The following is a 12318-nucleotide window of genomic DNA, read 5'->3' as shown; positions in this document are numbered from 1 at the left end:
TTTTTTTCACAGAGTCTCACTCTGTTGCCCAGGCTGGAGTACAGTGGTGCAATCTCGGCTCACTGCAACCTCCGCCTCCCAGGTTCAAGCAATTTTCCTGCCTCTGCCTCCCAAGTATCTGGGATTACAGGCACACGCCACCATGCTCAGCTAATTTTTTTGTATTTTTAGTAGAGACAGGGTTTCACCATATTGGCCAGGCTGGTCTTGAACTCCTGACCTCAAGTGATCTGCCTGCCTCAGCCTCCCAAAGTGCTGGGATTACAGGCATGAGCCACTGCACTGGGCCCATACAGTGCTTTTGAGATTTATTAATTCCTTGCATGTATCAATAGTTTGTTCCATTTAATTACTGATTAATATTTCTTTGTATGGATCTACTTTTGTCAATCAAGTATTAATAGTGGACATTAGGCTGGGCACTGTGGCTCACACCTATAATCCTAGCACACTCTAGGAGACCAAGACGGGCAGATTACTTGAGGTCAGGAGTTCAAAACCAGCCTGGCCAACATGGTGAAACCCTGTCTCTACTAAAAATACACACACAAAAAAAAGCTGGGCATGGTGGTGGGTGGCTACTTGGGAGGCTGAGTCAGGAGAATCGCTTGAACCTGGGAGGCGGTGGTTGCAGTGAGCTAAGATCATGCCACTGCACTCCAGACTGGGGGTAACGGAGCAAGACTCCATCTCAAAAAAAAAGAAAAGTGACTTTAAGGTTATTTACCGCTTAGGGCAATTTTGCATAAAGTAAAATTTACGTGTAGGCCTTTTGTGAACATTTTAACTTTTTTGGATGAATATCTAGGAATGTGATGGTTAGGTCAAATGATTAGTTGTGTTTAACTTTGTGAGAGGTTCTCAGACTGTTTTGAAAGTGGTGGCACCATTTTGCATGCCCACTAGCGATGTTTAAGAGTTCTAGTTGTGGCCAGGCACCATGGCTCATGCCTGTAATCCCAGCACTTTGGGAGGCTGGTGTGGGTGGATCATGAGGTCAGGAGATCAAGATCATCCTGGCTAACACGTTGAAACCCCATCTCTGCTAAAAATACAAAACATTAGCCGGGTGTGGTGGCACGTGCCTGTAGTTCCAGCTACTTGGCTTGGGAGGCTGAGGCAGGAGAATCACTTGAACTCGGGAGGTGGAGGTTGCAGTGAGCTGAGATCACGCCACTGCACTCACACCTGGCGACAGAGTGAGACTCCGTCTCCAAAAAAAAAAGAGTTCTAGTTGCTCAGTATCCTCACCAACACTTGGTATTGTCAGATTTATTTTATTTTTTTCTCCATGCTAGTAGATGAATAGCAGTATCATTGTTTTAATTGTCATTTTCCTGTGACAAATGATTTTTGTGTGTCTTTTCATGTGCTTATTTGACATCACATACTTCTTTGGTGAAGTATCTCAAGACTTTTTGCTGATTTTTAAAAATTGGGTTGTTTGATTTCCTTTTTTTGTGTTGGGAGGGTTCTTCTGGATGAAAAGTTCCTTATCAGATAGGTGTTTTGCAAATATTTTCTGCTGGTCTGTGGCTTGTCTTCATTTCTCTATAATATCGTTAAAGAACACAAGTTTTAGCCTGGACAAACAACATGGTGAAACTCCATGTCTACAAAATTAGCTGGCTGAGCATGGTAGTGCACGCCTGTAATCCCAGCTACCTGGGGGACTGAAATCTGGGGGACTGAGGTGGGAGGATCACTTGAACCTGGAAAGTCGAGGCTACAGTGAGCTGAGATCATGCCACTGCACTCCAGCCTTAGAGACAGCGTGAGACCCTGTCTCAAAAAAAAAAAAAAAGAAAAAGAAAAAACACAAGTTTTTTGTTTTTATTATTTCTTTTTTTTTTTTTTTTTTGGTGATGGAGCCTCGCTTTGTTGCCCAGGCTAGAGTGCAGCGGTACAATCTCAGCCACTGCAACTTCCGCCTCCCTGGTTCAAGCAATTCTCCTGCCTCGACCTCCTGAGTAACTGGGACTACAGGCACACGCCGCCTCACCTGGCTAATTTTTTATATTTTAGTAGCGACGGGGTTTTACCGTGTTGCTCAGGCTGGTCTCAAACTCCTGATCTCAGGCAGTCTGCCCACGTCGACCTCCCAAAGTGCTAGAATTACAGGTGTGAGCCACCGCGCCCACCCTTTTTAAAAATTCTTATATTTTTACATTTATGATACATTTTGGGTTAATTTTTAAAATATGGTGTGAGTTATGGATTATGGTTCATTTTTTTGCATATGGATGTTCATTTATTCCAGAACCATTTGTTTAAGGCTATTGGTTTTCACTGAATTGCCTTACTACCTTTTTTCAAAACCAATTGACCATATACATGGGTATTTTTCTGGATTCTCTTATTGTTTCGTTGACCTATAGGTCTGTCATTTTACCGATACCATATTATGTTGATTACTTTAGCTTTATAGTAAACTTTGACATCAGGTAATTTGAATCCTCCAATTGTGTTCTTCCTTTTGCAAGTATTTTGGCTATTCTAGGGTCTTTGCTTTTCCATTTAGATTTTAGAATCAGTTTATTGATTTCTTTAAAAAAAAAAAAAAACCTGGGATTTTGGTTGAGATTGTTTAACTCTATTAAGCATTTTGGGGAAAATTGTTATCTTAACAATATTGTTGGCCAGGCGCAGTGGCTCATACCTGTAATCCCAGCACTTTCAGATGCTGAGGCAGGTGGATCACCTGAGGTCAGGAGTTCAAGACCAACCTGGCCAACATGGTGAAACCCCGTCTCTACTAAAAATACAAAAAAATTAGCCAGGCGTGGTGGTGGTGGTGTGTGCCTGTAATCCCAGCTACTCGGGAGGCTGAGACAGGAGAATGTCTTGAACCTGGAAGGTGGAGGTTGCCGTGAGCCGAAATCAAGCTACTGCACTCCAGCCTGGGTAACAAGAGCGAAACTCCATCTCAAAACAAACAAACAAACGAAAAACAATATTGTCTTTCCAGTGGTGAATATGGTATATCTCCCCATTTATTTGGATTTTTCTGTTTCTCTCATCAGCATTTTGTAGTTTTCAGCTTTACCACATTTTGTTAGGTTTATCCCTTCATGAGTATTTCTCTTTTTTTCTTTTTCTGAGACAGTCTCACTCTTGTTGACCAGGCTGGAGTGCAGCAGTAGGGTCATAGTGCACTGCAGCCTTGACTTCTCAGGCTCAGGTGATCCTCCCACCTCAGCCTCCCAAGTAGCTGGGACTACGGCTGCATGCCACCATGCCCAGCTAATTTTTTGTATTTTTAGTAGAGGCAGGATTTCACCACGTTTCCCAGGCTGGTCTCAAACTTCTGGGCTCAAGTGATTGCCCTGCCTCGGCCTCCCAAAGTGTTGGGATTGCAGGCACAAGCCACTGCACCTGGCTGTTTTATATTTTTGATGCCACTATAAATGGTACTGTTTTTGTAATTTTGACTTCCAATTGTTTTTATTGACCTTGTATCCTATGACCCTACTAAGCTCAGTTCTTTGTTATAGTAGGTGTTTTTTTGTAGGTGGCTTGGGATTTTCTTTTTTAAGTTGTCTATAAGGTGTACAAAACTGAAATAATTACTACAGTCAGGCAAATTAACCTGTCACCTTCCATAGTAACTTGTTTTTTTGTCTGGTAAGAGTACTTAACATCTACTGTCTTAGCAAATTTTTCATTTATAATATAGTATTATTAACTGTTGTCCTCATGCTGTCCATTAGGTCTCTAGACCTGCTCATCGTACGCAACTGCCAGTTTTTGCCCTTCAACCTACTTCTCCCCATTTCTCCCCCTCCCTGCCCCTGGTAACCACTGTTCTCCTCTGTTTCTATGTTCAGATGATCTCCACCTTACAATTTTTCAACTTTTGGATGGTGAGAAAATAACATACATTTAGTACACCCCTCGACTTACTATGGGGCTCTACCCAGATAAACCCATTGTAAGTTTAATATATAAGTAAAAAACAAAAGTTTCTTTTTTTTTTTTTTTCCCAGATGGAGTCTCACTCTGTCACCCAGGCTGCAGTGCAGTGGTGCCATCTTGGCTCACTGCAACCTCTGCCTACCAGGTTCAAGCAATTCTCATGCCTCAGCCTCCTGAATAGTTGGGATTACAGGCACCTGCCACCATGCCCGACTGATTTTTGTATTTCTTGTTTTAGTAGAGACAGGGTTTCACCATGTTGGCCAGGCTGGTCTTGAACTCCTGACCTCAAGTGATCCCCTGTCTCACCTCCCAAAGTGCTGGGATTACAGGGGTGAGCCACTGCACCGGCCTTATTTTCTTTTTTCTTTGTTTTTTTTTTTTTTTTTTTTTTTTTTTTTTTTGAGGCGGAGTTGTGCTCTTTCATGTAGGCTGGAGTGCAGTGGTGCAGTCTTGGCTCACTGCAACCTCCACCTCCAGGTCTCAAGCGATTTTCCTGCCTCAACCTCCCGACTAGCTGGGATTATAGCAATGAACCGCTGCGCCCAGCCTTTATTTTCAACTTAAGATATTTTCAATTTAGAATGGCTTTATTAAGACATGACCCCTTCATAAGTCAAGGAGCATCTATATTTGACTTTTTTAGAGAGTCTACATATAAATAAGATTATGTAGTACATTTCTCTCTCTCTTTCTTTTTTTTTCCTGAGTTTTGCTCTTGTCACCCAGGCTGGAGTGCAATGGCGAGATCTCTGCTCACTGCAACCTCTGCCTCCCGGGTTTAAGCGATTCTTCTGCCTCAGCCATCCAAGTAGCTGGGATTACAGGCGCCTGCCACCACGCCTGGCTGACTTTTTGTATTTTCAGTAGAGACAGGGTTTCACCATGTTGGCCAGGCTGATCTCGAACTCCTGACCTCAGGTGATCTGCCTGGCTCGGCCTCCCAAAGTGCTGCGAGCACACAGTGAAAACGACATTTGCCTGTGCAATAGAGATTAAAATCCTTAGCATGACTTTCAATGTTTTCTATAATCTGCTTTCAACCTGCCCTTCACTCTTATCTCCCAGGACTACCGTATAAGAATACTCTGTATTCCAAATAGATGCTCCAACTCCCTCCCACTAAGTTTACCAATCTCCATGGTTTGTTTTTATGGCTTTAAATATGAATTCAATTACTTTAATAGATCTAGGGCTATCCAGGTTATTTACTTCCATTTGAGTGAGCTTTGAGAGTTGTGTTTTTATTTTATTGCTCCTTGCAGAGCAGGGGCACCCCATAGGCAGTGTGCCCAGAATAGCCCAGGGGAGCTGGAGTTGTGTTTTTAAAGGGATTTGTCCATTTCATCTAAGCTATTAAATTTATTGGCACAAAGTAGTTCACAATATTCCCTTATACTTTTAACACCTGTAGGATCTGTAGCGGTATCTTTACTTTCATTCTTCATCTATTTCTGTTCTTTATGATTGTTATGTATCTCTTTATTTGGGTTTAATTTGATCTTTTTCTAGTTTCTTAAGGCAGAAGCTTTGGTTACTGACTGAAAACATGTCTTATTTTTTTAAATTTTTATTTTTATTTTTGAGATGGAATTTCCCTCTGTTGCCTAGGCTGAAGTGCGATGGTGTGATCTCGGCTCACTGCAACTTCCACTTCCCAGGTTCAAGTGATTCTCCTGCTTCAGCCTCACAAGTAGGTGGGTTTACAGGCGCATACTACCAGAGCATGGGACAGACATCGCATAAAAAATTTGGTTCCTCAAATTCAAGGTTTTTCTGCTCATAACACAACCCATTGCCCGTGAGTATCATTTGGCCATCCTTGCAATGCCTTTGAGAATTAGGATCTGGGGAACTGGTACGAAAATGCTGATACACTTGGATATTGTCCTTGATAAGAGTAATAAACTGTCCTCTGACTCACATGTCCTGTGTCTTCTACCAGCATCCATGAAACCATGGGGGGAGGGGGGCGTACTTAGCTTGCAAGTAGGGTAAAACTAAGGATACTTCACAGTTCTTTACGTCATCTTACTTATTTTTTGTTTGTCCTATCCCCATCTCTTTTTTTCCTCAAAATTTTTGCTTTCCTTTGGATTATTTTTGTGATTTCATTTTATATCTACTATTAGCTTATTAACTATACTCCATTTTTAAAAAGACTTTTACTTGATTTCCTAGGGATTATAGTATACATCTTTCTTACTACAGTTTACTGTCAGTAGTTTTTTTGTTTTTGCTTTTTTTTTTTTTTTTTTTTTTTTTTGAGATGGTGTTTTACTCTTGTTGCCCAGGCTGGAGTACAGTGGCATGATCTCAGCTCACTGCAACCTCTGCCTCTCAGGTTCAAGCGATTCTCCTGCCTCAGCCCCTGAGTAGCTGGGATTACAGGTGTGCACCACCATGCCCAGCTAATTTTTATATTTTTGGTAGAGATGGGGTTTCACCATGTTGGCTAGGCTGGTCTTGAACTGCTGACCTCAGGTGATCCACCTGCCTTGGCCTCCCAAAGTGTTGGGATTACAGGTGTGAGCCACCATGCCCAGCCTACTTTCAGTAGTATTTTAACTCTCCATGTATGCTATGAGAACCTTACACCTCCAATTCCTCCCTTCATTGTGTGTTTTTGTTGTTGTTTTTGCTTGTTTGTTTTAAGAGACAGGATCTTGCTCTGTCACTTAGGCTGGAGTGCAATGGCATAATCATAGCTCAGTGCAGTCTTAAACTCCTGACTCAAGTGGTCCTCCTGCCTTGGCCTCCCCTATAGCTAGGACTACAGTCATGCACCACCATGCCTAGCTAATTGTTTTGTTTTTTGGATTTTTGTGTGTGTGTGTAGAGATGGGGTCTCTCAGTGTTTCCCAGGTTGGTCTCAATCTCCTGGGCTCAAGTGATTCGCCTGCCTCGGCCTCCCAAAGTATTGAGATTACATGCATGAGCCACTGTGCCCAGCCCTCTTTGTGCTCTTTTCGTCATACTTTTAGTTCTCAGTCCCATAATACATTGTTACTATCTTTGCTTTAGGCAGTTACTGAGATTCACATTGTGTGCCTGAATATTGGGTTGGGAAGTCCCATATTTTCTGTCTTATGAATTTTTAAAATTCTAACAAAATTTTGGACTAGAAATAATTTTTTGGGTCATTCTTTCTGAAAAGGTGTATGGTTTTTTGCCAAGTGGATCTTTTCTTGGCTTCTAGTTGAGACCTTTCCACACATAACTTTCCCACCCCCTCTTGAGGAAACCTGAAGCCTGATTCCATTTATGTATAGGATCCTTCTAAAGTCTTGGCTGGAGTTCAGTTTCAGGGAGTTAGCAGCAGGAAAGGCTGGAGGGAAGGTCAGTGAGGGCATTTCATTTTCTTCTCTTATTGTTGATTTCCTTAAGACACCTAAATAAAAGAAAAAGTACTTTCTACTCCAGTCTTTCTACCTTGTTTTAATTCTAAGGTGTTCCTTTTTATCCCATTCCATTGTTAAGACAGGACATCAGGGTTTTTAAAAATATATCACCCATAATCATGCTTTCTACAATAGTCATTTCCTGTTGCCCTCTAAGCTTTGTTCATGGTACTCCACTGAGTTGACAAATCATAATTTATGATACATTTCCTTGTGAAGCTCAGCTTTTTCATTATTACAAATTATGCCACAATAAACATCTTTGTGCATCTTTTATAGCTCATGAAGTATATTTCGATGAGCAGGTATCTATATTTTATAACAACATTTTATAGTTATTATGTATTATAAATAAGATTTAGAAAAAGAAGGACATTGGGAATGTATATACCCTGGGGGGAAAGGTCTTATGACTTTGCCTAGAGAAAAATAGATTGAATTGATTATAGACTTGTTGGAGACAGGTTATTGAAAGGGAAATGTCAAAAATTTAGCTATGAATTTCAACTATGCTTTTTTCAGAGATTAGTATTTGAGGTTTAAATACCTCTTAACTGGTTTTTAAAATCTGTGTGTTGAGTCCATTCCTGAGTTGAAATTTTGACATACTTCTTCCTGTTGTGAAATCTGCTTACAAAGATTTAGGCAATGTTTTAATATATATATGGGTGTGTGTGCTTGTGTGTTGTGTAGGGATAGAGCACAGTCACCACGGAGATGAGATATTCTGTAGCTCTTCATAAAGGACCTATGCCTATGCTATTTAATATAGCTGTCACTAACCATATGTGACTATTGAGTACTTAAAATGTGGCTACCAAGGCTAAGGAATGTACTTTTTGGTTTAGAAAACTTTTAAGTATGTTTGGAACAACTTGTGTATGACAGTCTACTTTTTAAGCTAGACATCTGGCCGGGCATGGTGACTCATGCCTGTAACCCAGCACTTTGGGAGGCCGAGGCGGGTGGATTACCTGAAGTCAGGAGTTCCACATCAACCTGGCCAATGTGGTGAAACCCCATCTCTACTAAAAATACAAAATTAGCAAGGCGTGGTGGTGCACGCCTGTAATCCCAGCTACTTGGGAGGCTGAGGCAGCAGAATCGCTTGAACCCAGGAGGTGGAGGTTGCGATGAGCTGAGATTGCGCCATTGCACTCCAATCTGGGCAACAAGAATGAAACTCAGTATCAAAAAAAAAAAATAAAAAATAAAAAATAAGCTAGACCGTTAATGAAACATAAAGATCAGTATTTCTGATATAAATTTAGTATCCCAAATGAATATACAGTGGGCGTTATACACATTAGATATCAGGCCAGGCACAGTGGCTCACGCCTGTAATCCTAGCACTCTGGGAGGCTGAGGTGAACGGATCACCTGAGATCAGGAGTTTTGATACCAGCCGGGCCAACATGGTGAAACCCCGTCTCTACTAAAAGGACAAAAAATTCACCGGGCGAGGTGGTGGGTACCTGTAATCCCACCTACTCAGGAGGCTCAGTCAGGAGAATTGCTTATTGCTTGAACCTGGGAGGTGGAAGTTGCTGTGAGCCGAGATCATGCCACTGCACTCCAGCCTGGATGATAGAGTGAGACTCTGTCTCCAAAAAAAAAAAAAAAAAAACGACTAAGTGCAAATAAAATAAAGTATCTCAATAATTTTTTATGGCTGGGCGCAGTGGCTCACTGTAATCTCAGCACTTTGAGAGGCCAAGGTGGGCGGATCACCAGAGGTCAGGAGTTCAAGACCAGCCTGGCCAACATGACGAAACCCCGTCTCTACTAAAAATACAAAAAATAGCTGGGTGTGGTGGCACGTCCCTGTAGTCCCAGCTACTCAGGAGGCTGAGGCAGGAGAATCACTTGAACCTGGGAGGTGGAGGTTTCAGTAAGCTGACATCATGCCATTGCACTCCAGCCTGGGTGACAGAGCCAGACTCCATCTTGGGGAAAAATATATGTATAATATATGTATAATAATATATAATATATATTATATAATATAAAAATATATATAATTATATATATATAATAACATATGTAAATAGATACATTTTTTGAGATGGAGTTTTGTTCTTTTTGCCCAGGCTGGAGTGCAATGGCGTGATCTCAGCTCACTGCAACCTCTGCCTCTCGGGTGATTCTCAAGTGATTCTCCTGCCTCAGCCTCCTGAGTAGTTGGGATTACAAGCATGTGCCACCACACCTGGCTAATTTTGTATTTTTAGTAGAGATGGGGTTTCTCCACGTTGGTCAGGCTGGTCTCAAACTCCTGACCTCAAGTGATCTACCTGCCTCAGCCTCCCAAAGTGCTGTGATTACAGGCGTGAGCCACTGCACCCAGCCAATAATAATTTTATGTTTATAACATTGAAATAGTTATATTTTAGATAAAATGGATTATATAAAACTAATTCCACCAGTTACTTTTTTTTTGATGTTGCTTCTTTTTTGAGACAGGGTCTGGCTCTGTCAACCAGGCTGGAGTATAGTGGCTTGATTTCGGCTCACTGCAACTTCTGCCTCCCAGGCTCAAGCCATCCTGCCACCTCAGCCTTCTGAGTAGCTGGGACTACAGGCGCATGCCACCATGCCTGGCTAATTTTTGTGGTTTTTTGTAGAAGTAGAGTCTCACTTTGTTGCCTAGTCTTGTCTCAAACTGCTGATTTCAAGTGATCTGCTGCTCACCTCGGCCTTCCAAAGTGCTGGGATTATAGGAGTGAGCCACCGAACCTGGCCAATGTGGGTATTAGGGAATTTAGAATTACATATGTGGCTTGCATTGTATTTCTGTTGGACAACACTGGCCTACATTGTATGTGACATGAGCGAAGAAAACCACTATTTTCACAGCTTCAAAATGTCGCGGCTGGGCACGGTAGCTCTTGTGCCTGTAATCCTGGCACTTTGGAAGGCCAAAGTGGGAAGATCGCTAAAGCTTGGGAGTTTGAGATCAGCCTGGGCAACATGGCAAAACTTTGTCTCTACAAAAAGTACAAAAATTAACCAGGCATGGTGGCACACGCCTGTAGTCCCAGCTATTAGGGAGACTGAGGCAGGAGGATTGCTTGAACCTGGGAGGTTGAGGACACAGTGAGTTGTGATTGCATCACTGCACTTCACCCTGGGTGACAAAGTGAAACCCTGTCTCAAAAATAAATAAATAAATAAATAAATAAATAAATAAATAAAACGTTGCAAACACAGACAACTCACTGTCTAAAGGAAGATCTGAGTTACTGAGACTAGAGTTTTCAATGTTTAGGTTGTAGGAAGGAGAGCAAGGAGGGCCAGTGCAGGCCAACTGGTTAAAGGTGAAGGGTGGTAAAGGGTGTCCCATTTAAAGTGTGGGCTGACTACACAGTTATTGCTGCATGACCATGACTATCTGCTGCATGACTATCTTCAGTGTGTAACACAAGAAGTAGTGAAACCCCGTCTCTACTAAAAATACAAAATTAGCCTGGCTTGGTGGCGCATGCCTGTAATCCCAGCTACTCGGGAGACTGAGGCAGGAGAATCGCTTGAACCCAGGAGGCGGAGGTTGTGGTGAGCTGAGATCGCGCCATTGCACTCCAGCCTAGGCAACAAGAACAAAACTCTGTCTCAAAAAAAAAAAAAAAAAAAAAATATATATATATATATATATATAAACATGAGGCCAGGCATGATGCTACATGCCTATAATCCCAGCATTTTGGAAGGTTGAGGTGGGTGGATTGAGCCCAGGAGTTCAAGACCAGCCTGGGCAATATGGCAAAACTCTGTCTCTACAAAAAATACAAAAATTAGCCAGATATGGTGGTGCATGCCTGTATTCCCAGCTACTTGGGAAGCTGAGATGGGAGGATCACTTGAGCCTGGAAGGTCAAGGCTGCTGTGAGCCAAGATCACACCACTGCACCCCAGCATGGGCGACAGAGTGAGACCCTGTCTCAAAAAAAAAAAAAAAGACAAAAAGGTAAACATGATGGTTAAGGAATAAGAAAAGAACAAAATTGATGAGCAAAGTGATTAAATACTAAAATGAAAAGAACAGAAGGGTAGAATTAACAGAAAGCCAACTCAAGAAAATTCAAAAGAAAAAGAAAAAGCAAGAATTCTAAGTGTCAGATCCATGAGCCCTTCATACCAGATACAGGAGCCAATGAACCTACCTGAAATTACATTAAAAATAACAAGGAATGTTCATTTATGAGGGGAATGTGGTCAGTAGCTTTCATTAAATTCACAGAGGAGTTCATGTCTTTCCTCCACAGCAGGCTTGTAATCATAGCTGTAAAAAATAGAACAGTAGGCTTCTACTCAAAATGGAGTAAGAGGGATCAGATTTAACAGAAACAAGTAAAAATCTGGGGCTGGGTGCAGTGGCTCATGCCTGTAATCCCAGCACTTTGGGAGGCTAAGGCGGGTGGATCACCTAAAGTCAGGAGTTCAAGACCAGCCTGACCAACATGGAGAAACCCTGTCTCTACTAAAAATACAAAATTAGCCAGGTGTGGTGGCACATGCCTGTAATCCCAGCTGCTCGGAAGGCTGAGGCAGGAGAATCACTTGAACCCGGGAGGAATAGGTTGTGGTGAGCTGAGATCACGCCATTGCACTCCAGTCTAGGCGACAGGAGCGAAACTGCATCTCAAAAAAAAAAAAAAAAAAAAAAATGAACAAGAAATAATGAAACAATTAAATTTCAGACAGTAGGACACCAGGCATTCCAGGACAGAGGTTGTTCTCTCAGGGAACCATATGAAGTGAGCCTTACAATCCATCGAACTTAACATCTAAGGAGATTTTCTCAAGCCTTAGTGCAGTGGGTAGGAACTTGGGTGGAACACAGGAGTCTCCCTGAGTTGAGATGGGGTTGGGAATCTAGAGCGACCCAAGGAAATAAAGTTTTCAGGGAAGAGTTCTGGAGAGGAGAGAACTGGAGATGTGCAGAGTTTCCACCTCAAGTCTTCAGAGAGTTGACCAGCACATGCATGTGAGGTAACAACCCAGG

Source organism: Macaca thibetana, chromosome 1 (genome assembly GCF_024542745.1).
Source record: "Macaca thibetana thibetana isolate TM-01 chromosome 1, ASM2454274v1, whole genome shotgun sequence".
Taxonomy (NCBI): domain Eukaryota; kingdom Metazoa; phylum Chordata; class Mammalia; order Primates; family Cercopithecidae; genus Macaca; species Macaca thibetana.
Note: the sequence above shows the minus strand (reverse complement) of the source record.